Genomic DNA, 26,359 nt, shown 5'->3' on the forward strand with positions numbered 1-26,359 from the left:
GGCACCCACAATACAGGGAATCCTAGTGGGCTGTGTGTAGAAAGCGTTTAAGCGTTTATGTATTTTACTCATCTAAGGCGGAATCATACGATGCTTGGCGCTCGTCCAATGTTTCTCGGATGTTATGCGTGTTTGTATAATTTCAATGCCAGCTACACGCCAGCCACAAACATGAAGTACGGAGAAGTCGAAAGTTTGTGTGTTTACTCATAAGTGAGAAATAAATTAGGTATGCTTTTTAAATGTTTGAAGAATGTTTTTGTGTAATTTAATGATAATAATAATAATAAAACACTCGCATTATTTGTTACAAAAAACTACTGTTCTAAATATGTAAACTACTGTTCTAAAAATGGCGTCGATTCATGCATTATCATGCTGCCTCGGTATCATGCGCAAGCCATGCAATGACTAATGAGTAACTCATCTGAGGTATCGGAAGTTAATTATCATATGATCTCTTAGTAAGTAGATCTTTCTTTTTTTCAACGAGGGGAAAATCTTCAAAAGTTACCTCGTGCCGTGAGAGCGACACAGGGTTAAGTGGGACTCATACCGCACTAAAACCCGGTGGCCGTCCTCGGCGCTGCGTAAAGGACTCCGGGATCTCCAGAGGAAGGCAACCGGAGTCCTCTTAGCGCGTTGACCCGTTGGGCTCCGCACAGGTGAGCATGCCGCTCGCCACACCGTTCATTGTACACAACGGTATGCGACCAAACATACAGCCGTCCTTCCCGGGGTCGCTGGCCAGGCGGTTTGAGCTCCCACTCTTGCCGCCCGCAACCCCACAAGACCCTTTCAGTCGCTTCTTACGACAGGCAGGGGATACCGTAGCCCTATTCTGACCCCGGAGCTACAGGAACATAGTATGTGGAGCTCTCTTAAATATAACATCGCAAGTCGAATTGGCACACAAAGAGTGCCATATCATCATGAAATATATGTATGTGGTTTTTTTTAACAATAAAAATGAAAACTTTTTGTATGGGGAGCCCAATTTGGTATGCGAAGTCTACCAATTGGCTAGCGGTCAAAAATAGCTTAAACCAATATTACTGTGAGAGGAAACCCGTGCCCAGCAATGGGACAGTAATGGGTTGAGACCGAGTTTTTTTGGTTTCCTCATTTACATGAACTTTGCCTACATACAAAACAGGCACTTTACAAATGAACCAATTAATATTGATCGGAATATTTCGCTGTTTATGGAACCAGTGTAATTTCTTGAAAATATGATTAATGGTCAGGAAGTATATATGTATACAATACATACATTCATGTATTGGGGAATAATGTTTTCCCTGTGCACTGTTTACCGTTTACTGTTGTGTTTATTTTGATTTTAACATGTCCTTTTTTGGATTAATGCGTGACCCATCACATGTTACAAGCTTAAGATAGAACTTGTTACTAGATTTTTTTATCTATACTAATATTATAAAGAGAAAAACTTTGTTTGTTTGTTTGGTTGTAAAGAATAGGCTAAAAAACTACTGGACCAATTTTAAAAATTCTTTCACCATTCGAAAGCTACATTATCCACGAGTAACATAGGCTATATTTAATATAAAATATATTTGATAAATCGATTTTGATGCGGTACAAAGTTTGCCGGGTCAGCTAGTATATAATATAGCAGTAGCAGACGAGCATACAGTCCACCTGATGGTAAGTGACTACTGTCGCTCATGGACGTCTGTAATTAGCTCCACAAAGATGCTCCAGATGCGCCGCTACCACTGTGGACTAAGGTGGAACGCCTCGTGTAAGCATATCTCTCTTAAACCAAAATACGGCAGCGCTTAACACTGTTGCAAGCTATCACCATTTTTTTGTATTTATTGTTATAACGGCCTCTCGTATACATACGTAAAAATGTCTAGTGTCTATCAATTAGGGTTCTGAGGATAGAGTAACACTAGTGTGACAGACGGAGGAATAGCGGAAGCTTAGTAATAGAGTTCCCGACTTATACTTTGAGTATGGAACAGTAAAAAGGCGAAAGCTAACGTCATTATGTTAGTCAAGATCTTGGTCAAGATTAAAGTCGTAAGCGGAATCCTTTGATAAGTAAATAGAAAGATACTTCACCGCCTTGAAATTGAATGAAACCACAAAAGGCTGATTTGTCAGTTGTATTTGAATTCTTGACAAATAAATAAATATTTTAGAGAAAATTTACGTATAAATAAATATTACCTTGTAATTTACGTAAATTATGAAGTATTTCAAACATTTTAGTGACATTTTAGTAGAGACGTGACAAACTTTACTTACGCAACAATTTCAATTCTCAAAACTGTTTACACTTTCTTGTTAGGAGTGATCTATCTATGTGACGACCCGCGTGGCGGAGCCACCATACCGGTCGGACGAGCAAAGGGTCCCGAGTTCGATCCCCGGCCAGACAGATATCTAAATGATGCATTTAGATTTCTGTTGCTGGGTCTCGGTGTTTGTGTATTTGTCTATGTGTGTGTCCATGGCACTCACGATACAGGGAATCCTAGTGGGCTGTGAGTGTAGAAAGCGTTTAAGCGTTTATGTATTTTACTCATCTAAGGCGGAATCATACGATGCTTGGCGCTCGTCCAATGTTTCTCGGATGTTATGCGTGTTTGTATAATTTCAATGCCAACTATGACAAACATGAAGTACGGAGAAGTCGAAAGTTTGTGTGTTTACTCATAAGTGAGAAATAAATTATGTATGCTTTTTAAATGTTTGAAGAATAAAAACATTTATTCGCGGAAGTTGGCTACATGCACACATACATAAATAAATGAACAACAAAAATTTTAAAAATATATATATATATAAATAAACAACCGTAAAAAAGAAATAATAATCAAACACAACAAAACCTAAAACAAAGTATAAAAAATAATAATTTAAAAACAATAAAATTAAAATTTTGACAAGTGTAATTTGATGATGTAATTTAGTGGAAAGTATTCGTTCTTAATATTTCAGTACAGAATGACTAAAATTTATTAAGATTATACTCGTACCTTTAAACGTCTTTAAAATGCCCTGTATACGGTTATAGAGGGGACAATGTAAACTTGTTCATACAAAAGCTAATTCATAACATCATCTGGGATTGATTTAAAGTTGACATATGATTATATTTCAGACTATGCCCTGTTTCACCCGCGTTATTTCTTTTTAACACACACTTTTACACACTTTTTATTTGTTTTGACAGCTAGTTCTAAAATATAAGTAGCCTAAGTTACTCCTTATTACATCAGCTACCTGCCAATAAAAGTCCCGTCAAAATCGATCCAGCCATTTCAGAGATTAGCCAGAACAAACAGACAGACAGACAAAAATTGTAAAAACAGACACTCCAATTTTATTTATATGTATAGATGTATAGATTAAGTAACGCCATTTAGAAATAATCAATCTTAACCAATATTTGAAATTTAAAAAATATATTACCTTTTTTTATTTAGATGAGACTGTTCCTCCCCATGTCTTTATAGACACGACGTTTCAGATGACGTTAATGTACTTAAAGAAGGACTCGAAATCTAGATCTCTCAATATCGATAACAATCGTGGAACAGACAACTGTCTTCTAAAAAAAAAATCAAAAGCGTCTTTCAAAAACCTTGATCTTGACACGAAACCAGTTACCAAAATACACCCTAAGTAATCGAAAACACGTTGCTACCCTAAAACCCCAGCTGGTAGCACGGACCGACCTTGCTCAACCATACATAACCTACATTGGATCTAAGTTTTTTGTTCACAAACCGGACCACTTACGATCCAGACTATTATTCCTTTCTGGGAACTGAAGGAACCAGTCGTTAGGATAGGTCACAATGACATTAATGTCACCTTGCCGGCCGATGACCTGCTAGCCTTGGGTATGACCGTTATACGTATAGCCATAATGGGGCGTTTTTGGGGATTGAATTACTCGAAGGATTCTAGGGATGCAAGTTTTAAATTATCGATAAAAATACCGAGGAACAAAAATATCGATATAATTATGTCGATATTAATCAGTCAATATCAATCGATATTTATCAATTTTATATATAATCCTACCTGTGGCCGACCTCAGGTAGGAATATCTAATCCTATCTGGGGTTGATAACATATGTCCATGGGCGGCAGTAGCCACTTACCATCAGGTGAACTGCATGCTCGTCTGCTACTGTTATATTATATAAAAAAAAATAACAGCAGTGTTAAGTGCTGCTGTGTTATGGTTTGAAGGGTGTGGTAAGGGAGACATAGACTGAGGCGTTCCAGCTTAGTCATCAGGGATAGCGGCGTATCTGTGGCCGACCTCAGGTAGGAATCTCATCTGGGGTTGATTACAGATGTCCAGACGAGCAGTCCACTTGATGGTAAGAGGTTACTGCCACTAACACTAACTTCATGCTTCATGCTCGTCTGCTACTCCCATATTAAAAAAAATATCGAAAATAGTTATTATAGATGATTCATGATGATTAATCAAAATGTTCAAATACTGAGACGTTTTTTTCCGGCGAAACTCAAATATCATTAATTTTGAGCAGTTTTTTTCAACAATCTACATAGTGCATGTACTCGTTTTATTATTCTTTAAATTTTAATATAGATATTTTAATTTGTTTCAATATGATAACGTAACAATACAATATCGATATTTTAGGACGATGTTATAGTAATAATATCGAACTTTCGATATATCGTTGCATCCCTATTGCATTGCCTTTCAAATAGTCTTTTGTAAGGACATATCGGTAGCACTCTATATATTTATAACTCCTATTAAATGATTAGATATAGATGTAAGATTCTACTAAATGATTTGAAGGTGGTAGAACCCTTTGTAGTTCGACTCCGGCGGCACCACCGCCACACTTATCAGGGGTAGCAGCCCATCTCTGGGCGACCGCAGAGGAATATTTAATCTTATCTGTGGTTGATTACAGATGTCCATGGGCGGCAGTAGCCACTTACCACCAGGTGAACTGCATGCTCGTCTGCTACTCCTATAATATAGAAGAGAAGAAAATCTACTCTTGTATTATTTTTGACGAAATTCTTATTGTTTCCTTTGTTTGCTTCATGTTTTTAATTTTATTTTAAGTCACTTTGTCTCGGAACTGCATAAACACGAAAAGAACTGTTCTCTAGCAAAAAAAAAAAAAAAAACTAATTCTTATCAACAAAATAATTTCCATCATTTTTAATACTTATTGCCACTAGCAGTCTTAAAAGAGGTTGATCGCATATTATGATATAATTGCAAGGCCGAAGCAAGTATGGCGTTACCTTCAGAGTCGAACCAGGAAAAAGCGACTTACACTATCAAAAAAAGAAAAGAAGTCCACATTATATTATTTCATAATAATTAACGGTATTGGACCTGAGTTACCTTCAATAATGATGCAATAATCCTTACAAAGCAAAGGTAAAGGTATTTTTTATCCAAAGTCGTGATAGGTAAGATAAATGGCCTGTCTCACCTTGGTCTAGAGCATGACATTTGTGGAATGACGTAAGCATTACATGGAGTTACATAACACTCATTATGAATAAATTCTGCGCTTGCGCAAGCCTTAACGAGTGTTTCATTGTTTTTCCTCGTTTTTTTCATTTAATTCGAATCCGTTTTAGTTATTGTTATTCTGAGTTATCTGATGACGCACATTTTTATTTTATAGTAAAAATAAAAGTTAGGAATTAGAAATAATGTAAAAGATTCGCACGTATTAAGTAACGTAATTCCCTCAGGACTATGACATGGGGCTCTTCAAGAGGAATGTACAAAGAGCTCTCCTTCAAAGGTTCCGATGTATTGGCGACTCCTCTGGTGTTACAAATGTCCATAGGCGACGATGAATGCTTTCCATCAGGTAGCCCGTCTGCCTTATCGTTAGGTTAAATATAAAATTCGTTAAATATAAAAATCGAGAGGTCCGAGGTTCAAATCCCAGGCACGCACCTCTGATTTTTCAAAGTTATGTGCGTATTAGAAGTTAATTATCACTTGGTAAACGATGAAGGAAAACCTCGTGAGGCAACCTGCATACCTGAGGGATTTGTAAAAAAAAACAAAGGTATGTGAAGTGATGGGTTGATGATGATGATGATGATGAAATATAAAAAAAGAAGAAAAACACTTAATCAGACGGGTTGCATGCCCATTGCTTACGTCATAAACTAAAAAACTTTAAATCTGCAAGTTTGTTGTTTTGCAAATTTGCAAAAAGCAAGCCACGTGCTTGAATATTTTGTATTGTTATTCAAGTACACGTGATCACGAAACTATATTAAATTAATTTGACATTTAGGGGTGTTAGCATTTACAATGGTTCTAATAATTCGTTTTACATAAATATAATGCTTCTGAGTGTCGCCTGTGGAAGCTTCCTCCAAAGTTACACCGGTGTCCTTTGAGAGCCACTAGCACTTTCTGAAGGTTTATAAAGAGTGTATTATAGACTAAAATCAAATAAAATAATGGCGCTATTTCAAAAGATTATATAGGAAATATGGAAAGAAACGAACTTAATTTTAAAAGTAAACTTACTTAACGTAACTCTCCGTGGTTCGACTCCGGCGGCACCACTGCCACACCTGTGTCTGCCTAATAACCGAAATGTTAAGCGTTGCTGTGTTTTGGTGTGAAGTGTGGTAAGGAAGACATACACTTGCGAGGACTCTTAGTCCTTAAGGCGCATGCGGCCGAACTCAGGTAGGAATCTAGTCTTGTCTGGGATTGATTTTAGGTGTCCATGAGCTGCGGTAGCTACGTAATATCAGATGCTTGTTTGCGTCTTCTTTACTATAAAAAAAAACTTTAAGGATCTTAATTGCATATTACATTGAAGAAGAGGCGCCCACGGGTTCTGAAAAGGTGATTTTTGCCTTAAGTGAAACTTATATATAGAAAACACGCTTTTGGATTTTCGATTCATCTATTAATTTTTCATCATGAAGATCGGTCCACTTTCCAAAATTTTAACGAAAAGTTATGAATACCTCTATTTGTACGTATATGTTCTCCATATATTACTTTCTTAAAAAACCCTCTTTCCAGATTACAGATTATTCTATAAAAAAAGTATAGAACTAAATATAAAATATCTACAAATACACATCCTTTAAGATAATCCGAAATCTCAGTATCACGTGTATCAGTAAGTTATTTACGTGCCTAATACATTGAATAATATTGTATGCTTTGTATAATTGTGTCTACGATACCTAGCACGTGTCTAGTCACGTTTTGTTATAATGTGTACCGCACATTGAATACCATCTTTATCATTATATCTTTATCATCATCATCATAATTATCATCATCATCATCACTGAAAGTGAAGAACCCTTTGTGGTTCGTCTCCGGCGGCACTACCGCCACAACTATTTCTTCCTAACACCAATGTTAAGTAAAGCTGTGTTCTGGTTTGAAGGGCGTGGTAATGGAGACAGACTTTTCCGAGGCGTTCCAGCTTAGTCCTCAGGCGTAGCGGCGCATCTGTGGTCGACCTCAGGTAGGAATATCTTATCCTATCTGGGGTTGATTGTAGATCCATGGGCTGCAGCAGCCACTTACCATCAGGTGGACTGTTCACTCGTCAGCTACTCCAATATTAAAAAAAATCATAGTGTGCGGTGATCTCATACGTAATAATTAAATTACGAACGTAATTCATTCATGTCCATGTTTTTGTTAGATTTTTTTATAATTATGTTTCTGAAATAAATTTCCATTGTTTAGATATGAACATAGCTTAACGACAAGGTCAAATCATATCTACTCGTATGTAAAGGCCAAAAACCTTTTAAGGAACTTGGTAGTTTTACAGTAACGAAATATTTCTGCATAATAACACTGTTAAGTGCTGCTGTGTTCAGTATCCTTAGTATGAGTTTTTATGTTTTTCACAAAAAATAGTGTTTTTGTATTTGTTTACCCATACATTTCCAATCCGCGCCCTTAGCGAACTGTATCAGAACTGATTGAAAAAGTATGGGAAATTCGTATACAAAACCAAAAACAGCCATTTTGGTCAAAACGTAAAGACTCATACTAAGGGTACTGGTTTGAAAGGTGTGATAAGGACGACTTCTTTAAGACATTATATCATTCTTAAGGATACATTTGTGCAAGCTCAGGATTTCAATATTGTTTAAATTTACAAACGTGAATGAATTCTCTCTCTAAGTATAAGTGGAGCGCAATGTCATGGGGCTCTTCAAGAAAGGTGCAGAAAGAGCTCTTCTTTAAAGTCGGGTATGCATTGACAACTACCCTGATTGCAAATATTCATAGGCGACAATGACTGCTTTGTAATCTGTCTGCTTTATCACTAGCTTTAATTATAAATACTCCGGTTGTGTTCCATCGGAGATCCCGGAGTTCTCCACCAAGCGCTGAGGACGGTCACCGGGGGGGTTTTAGTGCGGTAAAAATCCCACATAACCCAGCGTCGCTCCCACGTTGTGGGCACCCCTCGTAAACAAAAAAAAAGAGCTTTAATTATAAAAAAAACACCCATAAGCGGCCACTGCAAATTATTCATACGTAAACTGCATGCTTCAATATTATAAAAATAATGTTACGTTAAAATTCATTTTATATAGACACTAACTGATCCGGCAAACGTTGTATTGCCATATAAATAAAGAAATGTTAAGGGTGAACAACCATTATCACTTAGGGGTATGAAAAATAGATAGTAGCCGAATCTCAGACCTACTGAATACGCATATAAAATCTGTTGAAAATCAGTAAAGCCGTTTCGGAGGAGTACGGTAAGAAACATTGTGACACGAGAATTTTATACAATAAGATTATTTTCACACAACAAACAGGTTTAATTCCTTTATATATCCATTGCACACTAAAAACTGGAAAGTTCAAAACACGTTGTACATTTCATCCCCAAGGAACGCAACCCCAAGTGAAACGATTATGTTGTCTGTCCGAAGTCTAGACTGCATAGGTAGTATATATTTATACACGGGGTACGTCTGGGTAGACTTGGGAGTTTAAAGCGACAAATACGGTATTTAAGATAGATTTTATTTGTATTATTATAGATTCAAACTATTTAAAAGATAAAGTTTTGTTACTATGCTTTTATTAGCTTGACCTGTGTGTATGTGTGTATGTATGTATGTATGTATGTAGGCATGTGTATGTAACGGAATCTTAGTTAACTTGCCTTGCTAGTTCGTATGTAATATGGATTTCAAATGAAAAAAAATCTGAAAAAAGATACGAAAAATAAAATGATGATGATAAAAAGTTCGTAATTTTTTTTGTTATTATAAATTTATTTTGAAATTCCATAAAGAAAGGAACGTTTAAGCAATAACATATGTAATGTGCGGTGACACTGAAAAACTGGTAACAAGTTGCGACACCTACGTTTTTTATAATATAGGAGTAGCAGACGAGCATGCAGTCCACCTGATGGTAAGTGGCTACTGCCGCTCATGGACATCTGTAATCAACTCCAGATTGGATTAGATATTCCTACCTGAGATCGGCCACAGATGTGCCGCTACCCCTGAGGACTAAGCTGAAACGCCTCCGAAATGTATGTCTCCCTTACCACACCCTTCAAACCAGAATGCAGCAGCGCTTAACACTGGTGTTATGAGGCAGAAATAGGTGTGGCGGTGGTGCCGCCGGAGCTAAACCATAAATTGTTCTACCACATGTCTACCACTGTCAAAATTATTATACTTTTTTCAAGCTTTTATTAGTTAAACCTGCAATTTTTCAAATCACGTAGTACGTGACGAGGAAATCAATTCACATTCACACACTACATACATATCATAATTATTAGCTTCCATCTGTAAAAACCAGGCAATAATTACTTCTAAAAATATATGACGTTTTTTCATTGATGTCTGTAAGAAAAGAAAATACCAAAGCCACAAAATGCAATACTTTTCCGAGTAAAAATCCGGATAATTTTTAAATTTAATATAAAAATCACGCCACTAAATACGTCAAATTTAATGCACGTGTTTGTTTTTGTGTATTAGAAATTAATCATCATCAGAAATGTATATGTGAAAACACAGGGAAAGGAAAACGTTACCCAAAGTTCTTCATAGAGTACTCAAAAAATTATGAATGATACAGGAAAAGATTATGAGGAACAAGTATAGGAATTCTCCATAATGTTTTCAGAAGTGTGCTTAGTGTTCTACAAACCTAAAAATATCATAGGAAAGTGATACTCTTGCCCAAAGACAGTGATGGTGACAATTTTATCGTGGAGAACATTTCTGGGAGTTCTCCAAAATGCTCTCAAAATTCGCTCGTATAATGTACTGAAATAATTCGCCAAGTAGGAGTCGAACTCGCACATGGAGGCTTCCGTACCACCAAATGTTCATTATATTTTACTTATTTTTATAAAATTACCATATTAAATATGTTTTATTGTTTTTATTTGTTTGTATTACAGTATTGTAAAAATGTCAACTGTCTTTCTAGTACGGTTTACGAGTTAGATCGAAAAATGCCGAAAAATACCGGTTTGTTGTATGGAGACCCCCTTTAAAATTCAACTTTATTTTATTTTTAGTATTTGTTGTTATATCGGCCACCGCTATCCATCCTTTGTAAAAATGTCAAGAGTCTATCTATTACGGTTCCAGAGATAGAGCCCTGTGACAGACGGACAGACAGCGAAGTCTTAGTAATAGGATTCCGTTTTTATCCTTTGGGTACGGAACCCTAAAAAGTAACATACATACTGAACTATAAAATAATAGCTCCATTTTCTTAATTAATAAAATTATCTACATGATAAAATCGATTGCTATCATTACATAACTTAGATCGTTAATAGCACAATCATGACAAATCACTATTAGTCATGCTGAAGTAGATTAATTTCCTATGTATCATGATGACAAATGATTAGTTTAAGTGCAAAATCCCTAATATTGTTGATTCATTGTCGAAATTATTATGCAATTTATTCCAGTCCACCTTATGGTAAGTGGTGATGGCCGCCGATGGACATCTGTAATCAAACCCAGATAGGATTAGATATTCCTACCTGAGGTCGGACACATGCGCCGCTACCCCTGAGAACTAAGCTGGAATCCCTCGGAAAATGTCTACCTCACCACACCTTTCAAACCAGAACACAGCAGCGCTTAACGTTACTGTTATGAGGCAGCAATAGGTGTAGCAGTGGTGCCGCCGGAGTGGAACCACAAAGGGTTCTGCAACCTTCAAAAATGACTCGGACTAAAAAAAACGCACCAATGCGCACTTGGCCAGCGCGGTGAACTGTGGCCTAATCCTTTTCATTCTGAGAGGTGACCCGTGCCCAGCAGTGAGACAGTAACGTGACGACGATACATATTAAGAATAACAAAAACATATTACGAAACATTTTGAGGTTTAATGTGATGTAGAATAAATTATATTTACATCATCAAACCGCGCAGGATGATATTTTGGCTTTTTCGTACTACGCTTTAATGACTCATTCGCGATTCATTGTGAGTGCAATTGTAGTAAAGTGTTGCGTAATTCGTAAACTACGCAACTCATTTAAATTAGGTATGATTATATATTTTGTTCGGGGTATGGTTTTTGATTTTGTCATCTTTTTTTTGGTCTGAGTAAACGAAGCTATATACGGTTCCACTTTATTATTAACATTGATTTTTTTAACTCACGTTAATAAAACTATTGTTTTACTAATTACTATTTTGGTTAAGATTTATTATTATAAATCTTAATCAATTTATACCTAACAAAGTTTTAAATTACAAACACCCAGACCCAGAATAGAAGTCTATTAATAATTATAGAATAGTTTCCTAGAAAAATTGACACATTTAGACCTGTGGTGGGCAAATTTTTGTTAAGATTGATTATTACTAGCGGGTATATCTTGAGTAGACTATCTTCTCAGCGACTAATATTTGAAATTTTTAAAAGCATTATTAAGCATTACTAATCTTAAATAATTGGTAAAGTGCGAGTTGAACTCGCACGAAGAGTGTTCCGTGCCATGAAATTTTCATTTGTTTTTTTTTAATTGTTGTTATAGCTACCAGCGCTATACATACTCAGTAAAAATTTGAAGTGTCTATCTATTATAATTCAAGAGACAGAGCCCTGTAACAGACGGACAGACGAATAGATGGACATACAGCGGAGGCTTAGTAATAGGGTTCCGTTTTTAGACTTTGGGTACGGAACCCTAATTAAATGTTGTAGTAACCTAATTAAAGGTTGTAGGTCTGAATATATATTATTAGATATCACAGCGTATCTGTGATCGACTAGGTAGGACACTTATTATAGTTCACTGCCCACGGATATATGTATAGAGGTTATATATCTCCGTGGGTAGTGACAACTCAAATCTGAAGTACCTAGCCTAGGGTGGTAGAACCCTTTGCGATTCGACTCCTGCGGCACCACCGCCACACCTGTTTCTGCCTAATAACAGCAGTGTTAGGCGCTGCCGTGTTCCGTTTTGAAGGGTGTGGTAAGGGAGACATACTTTTTCGAGGCGTTCCAGCTTAGTCGGGTAGTGGCGCATCTGTGGCCGACCTCAGGTCGGAATATCTAATCCTATCTGGGGTTGATTACAGATGTCCATGGGTGGCAGCCACTTACCATCAGGTGGACTGCATGCTCGTCTGCTACTCCTATATTATAAAAAGACAACTCAAACTTTAGTACCTTAGGAAGAAGTTCAACTGATTTGAAGTACTATCTAAGTTACTCATATACTATCATGTACCTAATGTACTTTCCAGCTAATTAGAATCTTATTTGAACTCGGCTACGATGCTATCTCTGAGGACTGTTATATTGTTTAAAAAAGTCTACCTGCCTCATCACTCTTTCAAAGAGCAGAGAACTGCTGCTGTGAGGCATAAATAGGTGTATTTTAGTTAACTTTTGTACGCCCGGGGATCGAAATTCGACCATAATTATATAAAAATTGTTATCAGAAATAAACAACAAAACAGCCATAAACAAAAGAGTATCATCATCAAATTATGTGTAAGCTAAAGTATACATAATTCCCTTAATTTGCATCCATGTAGGTTGTATATAATGTTAATGATTTTTTTCTTGATAAAATATAACAATGTCAATGTGTCATTTTATAAGAAAATATTGATTACATAGTTTGTGAATTCTATGTGTTGTGCAAATGCAAGGTAGTGTGTGTAATGTGATTTTTATTGATTTAATGTACTTTGTATGCATTATTTACTAAAAATATTAGCTTCCTGCACTTCTTCGGTGTGTAAACTATAACTGTGGCATATTTCACTCTCGTCCGTCCGCGTAATGTTCGTAAAAACACGTATAAAGTTTTTGCTTCACGTATTAATGTATAGAAAAATCGCCTAATATATTTTTCAAATTTTAGTTCTTACAAAAATGTCCGTTAGCGTGTTCTCTACCACTAAAACTAAAACAATACAACCAGAACACATAAAAGACAAAAGCGAGACGAAAACGATATCAATACATAATAGATGGAAGGGTAAAGGAGCAAAAAGTGCGTTCTTTCGTCCTTTGAAACCTTAAGCCCTTGGGTCACCTTGGGGTCAACGACCGCTTGCGTAAGCGTTGCGTCACCGCGCAGAAATGCGTGAAGACCCCTAATGGCGCATCTTGCGTCCTTCTCACACACCCTAATATGTGATACGAGTAAAAAGGACAAAGCATGGACTTACGTCAGGCGCTAGTGCACTTTCGTTTTATATGTAGTGCGTACGAATTTCCATTTGTCATACATTTTTAGTTTTATTTAGTTTCTAGAATTGATCATTAGTAGTATCGAGTGCTGGAAAAACCGCATTCTTTTTGAGCTAAAAGTTTTATCCTTTACTTGGAAAGTTTAGAATGGAACTTTTCAGTCTGCTAATAACAGGATGAATGGTTTAAAATATGTTTTTAAAACTTTCAATCTGTAGTGTCTAGGAAAAGACAGAATTAAAACACGTTATTGTCTTAAAATACAAATAAAAATGAATTAAAACTATAATATAAGTAGTGTCCTAAAATATGGTAGGATTTTCAGTGTTTCAATTGCGATTCCAACACTGGAATTTCTATTTCTGGCTATAACAGTGGTGTTAGCCGTATTCTTCTATAACTCGATTGGTAAGTAAGATTATTCGTTCGATGAGATCCACCGTAGTCCTCAGGATTCCTATCTAAAGGTGAGCACAAAATCTTTGCAGCTCTTAAGGCTCGCTACTTTATCAAAGTTAATCTGCCTTATTTGTTAAATATATCATGGCATGTAAAAAGTTAGTAAACAATATTTTATGATGAGTTGAGGATAGTATGATTTGCAATCTTAAAAACGTAAATGATTATTTCAAAGATTATGAACAATATTTTGGGAAAATCTACATACAATTCTTTATAACTTTTAGGGTCTACGAAACTATATTAAACGGCATATTTTGAATCTTAATGGTACAGTAATGGGTTCAATGGGACAATTTATCTTGAGACATGAAAACAGAGTAAGTAAATAGACATTCACATTCATATTTGCAAGGATTAAGATACGTCTAACCTTGCTTAAGGTAAACGTTAAGTTTTCCTCCTTACTTAAACCTTCCATCCCGAATCTGTCTACCAGTTTAATTAGACACCCCCCATTTATACATTCTTTTAAAAACCAAAAGGAATAAAGGCTATTCATTAAAATGAACGGGTCTTTCATATCTGGAGCTGTTTTCGATGTGTGCGTATGTCGCACTCTGTATGTGTGTATGAGGAAAACTACGGTGTTTTGATGATAATGCATTTTTTGTTTGAAATAAAAGGTCTTATGTTACTTAAGTTTTGTTTGATTTATTTGATTGACGTCACAAAATATAATGATGACGAAAATGGAACCAGGAAACAGTAGTAGTGTACCTATTTTTTAAAACAATCAAAATAGTTTTTTTTAAATTGTTTAATTCTTGGCAAATCAATCCAAAATATTTCGTTATATCGAGATCCAGAGGGAATTAATAGAAATTAATTATCACTTGCTTAAACCGTGAAGGAAAACATCATGAGGAAACCTACATATCTGAGAGATTTATAAAAAAAAACCTCAAAGGTATATGAAGTCTACCACGCACTTGGCCAGCGCGGTGCACTATGGCCTAATCCTTCTCATTCTGAGAGGAGACCCGTACCCAGCAGTGGGACAGTAATGGGTTGATGATGAAAGTTAAATTTCGTGGCTAATAATTATGTAATATTTATTTCTTTCGTAACTTATAAATACTTATCATGAATATTAAAAAAAAATATTCCAATTCTATTTATAGAATCTTTAATAACATAAAAAACTCCTACATTTATAACATTTACAAACAAACTTAAAAAACATTTAAAAATAATTATGCTAATGAATTAGACACAGCTAGCATGCGCATACAATGTGTGCTGACCTTGACGCGGTCGCTGCCCAGCGGACAAGGGCGGCGCATGCAGTCATGCAGTGCTATTTATATTGCCGTGCGATAGCGGCATGCGATTGCGATTATGACTTACATTTGCTTTTCTGTTTGGTATCGTCATATCTATTGTATTGTACAAAACTGTTTTTCCTTTTTCGCTTTTGTTTGTTAACCGATTTGTTTTGTTTGCGAGCTATTGATGTGCTTAAATTTTATCAATGAAAAAATAAAACAGTATTCGTTTGGACCAATGGGCTAATTTTACTACATATAAAATTTAAAGATAGATTATGAGAATATTAGATTTGGATTAGAAGAAAGGGTTAATTCTAGTACATATACAATTTAAAAGCAGTAATGGCCTAGTGGTTAAGAAACTCGGCCTCTCGAGGCACGTAACGCTCACAGAAGCGAACATAAATTTATTATTAAATGTAGTTTAATATTAAGTTCAGTTATGTATGTAGGTGTTTCATCGAAATATGTCCTATTTAATTCGTCCTAAGTGTATTCCGAAGTTACTCGTTACACATGTAAAACTTAATTATACAATTAATGGCATATCATTCGTATGCGGATCAAATTAAGTACATTGTAATCGGATTTTTATCACCGTAATTAAATATTACATACTTTTATATAAATAAAAATATGTATATTCTGATACATATTATTATGTATATAAAAGTAATGGATGTTAAACTCCTCTATGTAAAGTAATAAAACCCCATACTAAGTATTTTTATGACCAAGGTATTTTTATGAAAAATACTACTTAGTTATTTCAAAACGGTAAGCCACCTTTATTAGGTCAGCAATGTAAACATTAGTAATATTTTATCCCTGCACTTAAATACATACAAATGGCTGCACCTGTACATTGGAGTGGTCGCTGACCATTCAGATAAGGGCATGTAGACTATCGCTATTTATTACCATGTTACAGCGATATGGCACGAACTAATTATTTAATTAAAGCATTTGTATGTGAGCGCTGGTAATGAAATACTGTAGTTAATTACGAGTACTTCAAGGTATTGGATATAGTTACTATTTGCTTAGCTCCGTGGTGACCAAAGGATCTGACACGCAGATGGCTCCGAATTCGTTTTTCAATCAGGCAGATATATAAATGGATGAATTAAAATCTTCGCTTTGGATCTGGTTTTTATATTCTTGTGTAAGTTAAAGCACGCACAATATAGGGATTTTTAGTATGAGACTTTGAAAAAATAATGTTTTATTATTATTGTTATTAAGTTTAGTCTAAAGGTAGGACATTTGCAGGTGCAAAGTTTTTGTTTATGTGCAGTGTGTGAGCTATGAATCGTGTTTATGTGTTTTCATGACCTTGACGCAGTTGCTGCATAGAGCATGCAACATGCATCGTTATTTATATTGTCATGCTACAATATGGGGCATTGCGATAGCTTATAATATGTCTCTGTGGCCATTTATTTCATATACATTTTATAATGGACATATTTTAATAATCTAATAAATAACAATTATCATATAACTCACGAATTTATTTAATATTCATAGACGCAACTGTAATTTTATGTAACACCTGGTCGCTACTGTATCTATCATATATCTGGGGAGATATACAATACCAAGCATATATCATATATACCAAATGAGATAAGGGGAGCGACGCGAGTTCGATAGAATGCTTCGCCGTAGAAGTCTGAACATTTAAACGAATTTAGAAATCTGTCCTGAGTCTACATTTTTGCTTTGTGCTTTCGTTTTTTTGTGTGGCCATGGAGCCAACTCTACGAGAGGATATACATTGTTTCTATTAGATGGAAGGGATGCCAACTGACTTAAATATAAAATTGGCCAAGTGCAAGTCAAGCTCGCACCCGGAGGGTTCCGTACAACCAAAATGTTCATTGTTTTTTAATTTCTACTATTTATTATTATAGCAGCCATTGAAGTACACACATTGTGAAAATTTGAACTGTCGACCTATTATTAATCAAAAGTTAGTTGGAAAAATAGCGAATATCAGTTTGGTGTATGGGGACCCCTTTTTGTATTCATTTTTTTATTTTTATTTTTTGTGGTTATAGTGGTCACCGTTATGCACCCTCTGTTAAAAATTCAAGTGTCTATCTATTACGGTTCCAGAGATAGAGGCCTGCGATAGACGGACAGACGGACAGACAGCTAAGTCTTATTAATAGGGTTCCGTTTTTACCCTTTAGTTACATAACCCTAATAAGTCAACTATCTTCAGGCTTCAGATAGAACCTTTGTTCTATATATATATGTCGTAGATGTCTACGCGAGGCAGTTAACACTTACCATCAGGCGGTGGCTCATTTGCTACGTCAATAAAAAAAATCACCTGAGTAATTGTCTGTCGTGCTATAACATGAGTTTTAGCTCTAAAGACGCCTTATCTCCAAAGACGCATCACCAGTTAAGCATGAACCATTAAGTTGACGACGTGCAAATGTAAAGCTTATCATACTCAACCCCAACTCTACATCGTCACTTTATTATCCACGATCGCCCATTAAATGCAATTATTTTATAGGCTTTACAAAAACGAGAGACTCTACAAGTACGGCGCAGATGTTTCGCGGGCTACGTTTATAGGTTACGATGCGACCACGACGTTTTTGTCGTTAGGAAAATGGTAAGAATAATAGTGTTTAATTTTAGCATTTAGCGTTTTATCAATGTTAATTTTACATTAATAATATTAGCGTTATCGGAAATATGTCGAGTTTATTATTATCTTTCCTCGTGATTTTATGTGCTTTAAGGCATACATAAGTATGTACATTGCAGGATTAATTGTTGTATTTATTTTTTGCATTATTGTTAAAGTTTAAAAATTATTCTTCTATTTTTAAACGATAGTAGCGAGTTGAGGTTCAAAATATATTGGATAAAGTTTGAAAATTTGAATTATTAAAAAAGTATAAATTTCTCGTACTTACCTCAGTTGCTTTTTTAAAATTAAATAAACAATCTGTATCTTCACTATTAAATAATACGCAAAACTCATAATAATGCTCACTCAAACAAACTCAAGCCTTAAGTGACCGCTTATTAGAAGAAAGAAATGAATTAGAGCTTGAGATTAAAAAATTAAAAACCAAGAATGCGGCTCTTAACAACAGATTGGCATTGCTGCGTCAATCATGTGATGAGTCTCTTGAGGAAATTGAAAATTATAAAAAAGCAATGCAAGCATGTGAAGACCTGCATGTTAAACTGGAAGTGGCACTCGAGCGCAACAAAATTCTTGACGAGCAACTTCTTGAAGCACATCAACAACTGGCTGAGTTGTACCAAGAGAAAGAAGTATATGAGACCAGCCATTCAGTTTCTTTATGTCAGGAGTTTCAGGCCGTAAATGAATCTGCACGTTGTATAAAGTTTAATTCTAATAAAAAAGTAAAAAAATATCTAAAGTTAAAAGTTTTCATAAGAAAAGCTCACAAGAAAGTTCAGTTATTAAAAAATATTCAAAAAAGTTATTCCAATAAAGTAAAAGAAGTATCATTGAAACAAAATGTTATAGATCTCCAGGATAAACTTACAAAATGTAGTGATAAGTACCTGGAGTCTGAAAAAAGTATAGAAAAATTAATGACAAAATTGAAGGACCTCCAATACAAATACTGCAATTCAGATAATACCGAGCCCACACAATATAAAAGTCCTATGGTTAAACACTCCACACAACCTGAAATTACACCGAGTGTTTCCAAAAAAACAATAATTTTCTCAGATAGAATAGGTGTAGGATTTGGTTCTTTATTACATAATTGTTTGAGGCAAACGGTTATTAACATGTGCTATCCGGAGGCTTCTTTTAACTATATTATGGACAAAATAGCTGCTGGTTGCTATGATGAGCATACTACCATAGTTATTATGTTAGGAAATCATATTAAGGTGAGTTATAAGGACATTAATAGGTGTATAAATATATTGTTAAAATTAAGTAGTAACTACAAGTGCAGATTTATTTTATGTGCCTTCCCATATTGCTCTAACTTAACAAAGGAGCAAAATAATAGAATTTATAAAAATAATATGCATATCTATAATTTGACATGTCGTCATAATGACATTATGTATTTTGACATAAATAAATTTATATACAATTTTATCTTGACTCAGGATACTATGTACCTGTCAAAAAAATTGAAAAAACGACTTGCTACATTAGTAGCATTTAATATACACGATTCAGTTATAGACACTATAACGCAGTCCTCTTTACAGACTGATGTTAGTAGTATTACTAACAATCATTTTTTAAATTAAATATACTGACAACAGAAATACCACATAAAACTATATTAAGTAAATGTACTGAACAAGGTATTTCTGGCAAAAATAAAATAAAAAGTGGAATATTAAAAATCTTACACCAGAATATACAAGGTCTTGCGAGTAAAGAATTAGAACTGGAATTATTTTTAGAGAAATATAAATATGACATAATGTGTATAACTGAACATTGGTCAAGAAATCACGAATTGCTTATACGTTATAAAAATTATATTATAGCCAGTTCATTCAACCGTAAGTCTGCAATTCATGGTGGTACCTTAATATTACTGAGAAATAATATTAAATTTAAAGAACGTTTAGACATTGTGGATCTTTCGGTTGAGCGTTCTATAGAATTGTCTTGTGTTGAGCTGGAGAAACATATTGTGGTTTGCGTATACAGGCCCCCTTGTAATGATAACTATTATTGTTTTGAAACTGTTATGGAGGATGTTTTAAACATAATTTCCAAAAGTAATAAATTAATTATAATATGTGGAGATTTTAATGTAAATATATTGCACAATAGCTTATTAACAACTAAATTATTGTCTTTATTTAAATCATTTAACTTAAACAATGTTTTTTGTGAACCTACAAGGGTGACAACATCTTCAGCTACATGTATTGACAACATTTTTTGTAATTGTAATATTATAGATAAGTCCATAATAAATTGCATTCAGTCGGATCACAGTGGCCAAAGTGTTCATATTCTCTGTAATAATCACACAGAAAATAAAGTATTTTTGGAATATAGACTAATAACAAAAATGCGTCTAAAAAAGTTTAACCAGCAGCTATTAAATAGTTTAAAATTTTTAAATTATAATAACAATGTCAATAGTGTTTATTCAAATTTCTTTAAAATAATAAATACGGAGTTTAAAAAAATATTTATACTTAAAAAATATCAGAAATCAGTCGGTTTTAAATTCAATGAATGGGCTACCAAGGGTATTCGTATAAGTCGGGAAACTCTTTTTGACTTGTATAATAAAAGGGCCAATAGTCCTAGCCCCAAGCTTAACGAGCATGTTCGAAGGTACTCTAAATTGTTTAAAAGGGTTTGCAAAATTGCTAAGTCAAATTATTATCATAACAAAATAAAATCATCCGATAATAAAATAAAGGCAGTATGGAAAGTGATAAATGCCGAAGCGGGTAAGTCAAATATGTATACTGACGATATAACTCTTAATACTGAAAAAGGCATTGTCACATCACATAAGGATGTGGCACAAGAATTTGAATCCTTCTTTACTAATATTCCCATGAAAACTACACAATTTCTAAAGTCTTCGCCTGCTCTTTCTGTAAATTTCCTTAAAGAAAATGTAAAAAGTTGCAGTGATAGATTTATATTTAGACATGTTAATAGCAAAGAAGTAATTAAAGTGTTCAAAGATATAAACATTAAAACTACTGAGGATTTATGGGGAATGTCTATAAAAATTTGTAGTTTTATTATTGAGACTATAGCTCCTTACTTAGCCAAAATTTTTAATTTATGCGTTGATCATGGTTGCTTTCCTGATCTAATGAAACAAAGTAAGGTCATTCCTCTATTTAAGTCTGGTGACAACAAAGATCCTAGTAATTATAGACCAATATCTGTTTTGCCTGTTTTTAGTAAAATATTTGAAAAACTAATACTTAATCAATTATTAGTACACTTTAATTTTTATAATTTATTCCATAATAAACAGTTCGGCTTCACCAAAGGTAGATCAACCGTTGATGCGGGTGTTGAATTAATGCGAAACATTTTTGACGCTTGGGAAGATGCGCAGGATACTATAGGTGTATTCTGTGATCTTTCTAAGGCATTTGATTGTGTAGAACATAAAACTCTCTTGTTAAAGTTGGAATATTATGGTATACGCGGTACGTCTCTAAAACTGCTTAGGTCTTATCTAGATAATAGAGTACAACGAGTTCAGGTTAAGGGACACAAATCGTTAGGTTCTGGTGTTAAAGTAGGCGTCCCACAAGGCTCTATTTTGGGGCCATTCTTGTTTTTGGTATACATTAATGATCTACCGTATGTAATGCAGGACTTATCAAAGGTTGTGTTGTTTGCTGACGATACTTCCTTAATATTTAAAGTTAAAAGACAATCTAACGACGTGAGCGCTGTCAATAAAGCACTTGACATAATTCACAACTGGTTTAGCGCAAACAATCTTGTATTAAATAATAAAAAGACTAAATGTGTCCGATTTGCTCTGCCTAATGTTAAAAAGCTGACGATGAATGTTACCCTTAACAATGATCACTTAGAATTTGTAGATGAAACAGTTTTCTTAGGGATAAATTTAGATTCTAAACTACAATGGAGCCCTCAGATAGCAAAGTTATGTAGTAGACTTAGTTCGGCAGCCTATGCGGTAAAGAAAATAAGACATCTTACCGATATACCAACCGCTAGGCTTGTTTACTTTAGTTATTTTCATAGCATTATGTCTTACGGTATTCTGCTGTGGGGTAACGCTGCTAGCATAGATGTCATTTTTATACTTCAAAAACGTGCAATTAGAGCCATTTATAGTCTTCGCCCCCGTGAGTCCTTACGAGAACTGTTTAAATCTATAAATATTTTGACAGTGCCTAGTCAATATATTTATGAAAATATCTTATATGCTCGCAAAAATTATTCTTCTTTGGAAAAAAATTATAATAGGCACAGTCATAATACTAGAAATAAAGATAAATTGGCCATACCTCAATTTAGATTAAGCAAGGTGTGTAATTCTTTTATGGGGAACTGTATTCGTTTCTACAATAAAATACCAAAAGACATTATCGATCTATCCGAGAAAAGGTTTAAATCTACTATAAAATTAACTTTATGTAAAAAAGCTTATTATAATGTAAATCAGTACTTAAATGATAAATCCGTATGGTATGACAACTCCAGCTCCAACATCAAAAAATAATTATATGTACCACTATGTAAAATTGTATATTATTTACTCTTTAAAAGATGCAAATATGCACACGTATGGAGTTTCTTGCGCCGCTTCTTCTCCATAGCGAAATACCTTCCGAAGCGGTGGTAGTTTGTTGACTTTCAAAAAGTATTCTATATGAATCAATTTTGAATAAATGAGATTTGAATTTGAATTTGAATAGAGACTTTTCATTCCGTGTAAGTATATTGTATGTTTTTTTCCATAGTTGTATTTCTTGATATTTTATCATTACTGCTTATGTTTATGCCTACCATATGCTATCGCCATCACCCAGGGTCGACTGGCAGAGAATGCCATTAGGCATTAAGTTTACCCTTTTTAACCCTTAGTTTAAGGTGTACAAAAATAAATAAATAAATAAAATAAGTGCTGCAAAATTTCCATTTCTATAAAACACTTTCATATTATAATAATACTTAATAAGTTTACAGACAAAGACAAAGATTAACATAAAAATCGTTTCAATATTGAAAGTCGTGTGTTATAAAAGACCGCATCTCAGATTATGATGCGGTATAACAGTACCGCCAGGTGCGATGCGGGAGCATAAATAAAAATAAAATAAACGCAAAGTAAACGCAATGCAGTTTTCGTTTACGAGTTGGTGTGAACCGAATTTGTATGGATTTTATGTATGGTTAAAGACGTGTATGTATTATTTTTGGGGCAATAAAATAGTGTAAATTTATAGAATGTATGCAGTATGTTCTTATGTGGGGCTTTTGGGTGTTAAAATGTTATTTTTAGGGTTCCGTACCCATAGAGTAAAAACGGAACCCTATTACTAAGGCTTCGCTGTCTGTCCGTCTGTCCATAGCCACATGACATTTTTACAGAGGATGCATATCGGTGGCCGCTATAACAACAAATATTAAAAATAAAATAAAGTTAAATATTAAAGGGGGTCTCCATACAAGAAATCGTTTTTTTCGGCATTTGTGAATCTAACTGTTAAACGGTACTAGAAAGATGGTTGACATTTTTACAATCTGTTTACTACTATAACTGGTATTAAATTAAATACAAATAAGAACCATAAACAAATTTTAATATAGTTATCTTAATTTTATTATACGTTGTTAACGTATCATTCATATCACCCCAACGCCATCTATTGTTGTGTCATGTAACTAAGTATTGTTGAAAATAATAAAATTAATGAAAATAAGTAAAAAATAATGAACATTTGGTGGTACGGAAGCCTCCATTTGCGAGTTCGACTCGTACTTAACAAATTATTTTGTATAAAATAGAAATAGCGAGGATGCAGTCCATCTGATGGTAAGTGGTAACTGGATATCTGTAACCAACTCTATGATTATCTGAGGTCTGACTAGCCGGGGATCGAATCTGGAACCCTATTGTGTTGGACTGTGTCAGTACAGTGGCAGTATCGCTACACCATGCGACTCGAAAAGTTTATTCTCATGAAACTTTGTAGGCATATAAATTTAGAAATACATTGTGCTATTATAAGGCAGAGAGGTTTCTCCTATGACTCTAATGGATTGCAGTGCTCTACAGACTCTATAGTTCATAAGTCTGTACTCATGAACAACCTAAATAAGACTGTAAGAAGCGTCTTTATTTATTTATTTAAAATATTAATGTCAAACTTAGTTATATTAGTATCGTTATGACGATTAACATTTATTTTACTTCTGATGATGCATGAATCATCGTCATCAACTGATCACTGTCCCACTGCTGGGCACGGGTCTCCTCAAGGTAAGAAAGATTAGGGTATAGGAATAGTCCACCGCGCTGCCAAAGTGCGTATTGGTAGACTTCACATATCTTAGAAAACTTGTCCTTTTTTAAAATTTCTCAGGTACGCAGGTTTTCTCACGATGTTTTCCTTCACCGTCTAAGCAAGTGATATTTAATTTCTAATACGCAAATAACTAAAATTTAGAGGTTGCCTGAGATTTGAAGCTCGGACCCCTCGATCAAGGGGCAGAGTTTCTTAACCATTATCTTTACTGATTTATGCAAATGTAAATGATGCAAGAATAAAAGAAACTAAATTGGTATCCATTTGTCCAACCTAATAAAAATTACCTCGAATTTATTTTTCAAGATTCTAAATGATATAGATAGTAATAGAATTCTAGCTAGTAAAAGTTACCTCGAATTTATTACAAAAGATCCTAAATGATATAGATAACAAGATATAAATGGAATTCATCAAGACATTCTTCGTTGATTCACCAATTTATCAAGACAAGAAACTACACTTAACATACAAGGTCTGGGATACCATATCAATACTACATCTATCTATTCTTACCCTTTGATAAGTAAAAAATAGAGATACTTCGCCGCCTTCAAATTTAATGAAGTCACAAAATGATAATTTTATCATTTATTTCTGGAATTCTTGGTAGATAAAAAACATTTTAGAGAAAATTTACGTATAATTAAATAATAAGTATTTCAAACATTCTAGGGACATTTTAGAACGGAGACGTGGCAACACTTCATCTACGCAACAATTTCAATTCTCAAAACTAGTTACACTTTCTTGTGTAGTAGAGGAATGATCAATCTATGTATTTTACTGATCTAAGTTACCTTATCAATTACGGCCCCAGGTGTAGGCTAGACACATTTTTATGTTAGTATTACAGTAACTGTAATGCCAGGTGGTACACAACCGGCTTTGAACATGAACAATACGCGAAAATAGCCCTTATTTTAAACCTATAAAACTTGATATAGTACCGTGAAAATCTTGCAAGATTGGTTCGAAACTACAAAGGAATTTATGCCTTTTGTGGTGTGTTATAAGGGGTATATTTGCATGGTTGGGTTTAGCAGAAAACAAGGATAATTACGCATGCTTTAATTAGACAAGTCGGAAAGTTTTTGCAATAAAACAATGTTGTTCGATTGGTTCGAGAACGTTTTAAGAATAGACGCGTAACTGTTTTAAGTCATTTGGACCTGGACTTGGAATTTTAAAACAGATATTGAGGGGTTGACTAAGAAAGATAAGACCGCGGTTCGAGCGACAGTAGTTAAAACTTTATGGGCTAAATATAGTTGCAATTAAGTTGTCAAATGGATTAAAGAAAAAAAGATGAATATTTGGTCCTTTGAAATTTACAGCCGAAACAAGAGAAAAAAAATAATTAGATAAAAGTTATTTAAAGGATCAGTAATGTAAACTAAGTTAAGTACAGATACTTACCTATTAATGCTTAAAAAACGACAATTGTTAAAATTATTCATAAAATATTTATTTAAGGCGTTCCAACTCAGTTCTTGGGAACAACACTGCACCTGTCATTAACTTGTCCCCTTTTTGAGTTCAAGGGAGTTTAAGTGATGAAAACCTTAACTTTAATTTTAAATCAATGTACAACTTGATACAAATATGCGCATATTTTTCAAGAAAATGTTAAAACGTTAAATGTAATTCACATCAATGTTATTATTCAAATCAAATAAATATAAGTAATATTTTTTCATGAATATTCTAAAAATCTATAAAGAAAATCTTATATGTAAAATTTTCGTGTCACAATGTTAGTTACCGTACTCCTCCGAAACGGCTTTAGCGATTTTCACCAAATTTTATATGCATATTCAGTAGGTCTGAGAATCGGCTACTATCTATTTTT

This window comes from Epargyreus clarus, unplaced genomic scaffold (assembly GCF_041222505.1).
Source record: "Epargyreus clarus isolate Ecla_fem2 unplaced genomic scaffold, WU_Ecla_fem_2.2 ptg000031l, whole genome shotgun sequence".
NCBI classification, from domain to species: domain Eukaryota; kingdom Metazoa; phylum Arthropoda; class Insecta; order Lepidoptera; family Hesperiidae; genus Epargyreus; species Epargyreus clarus.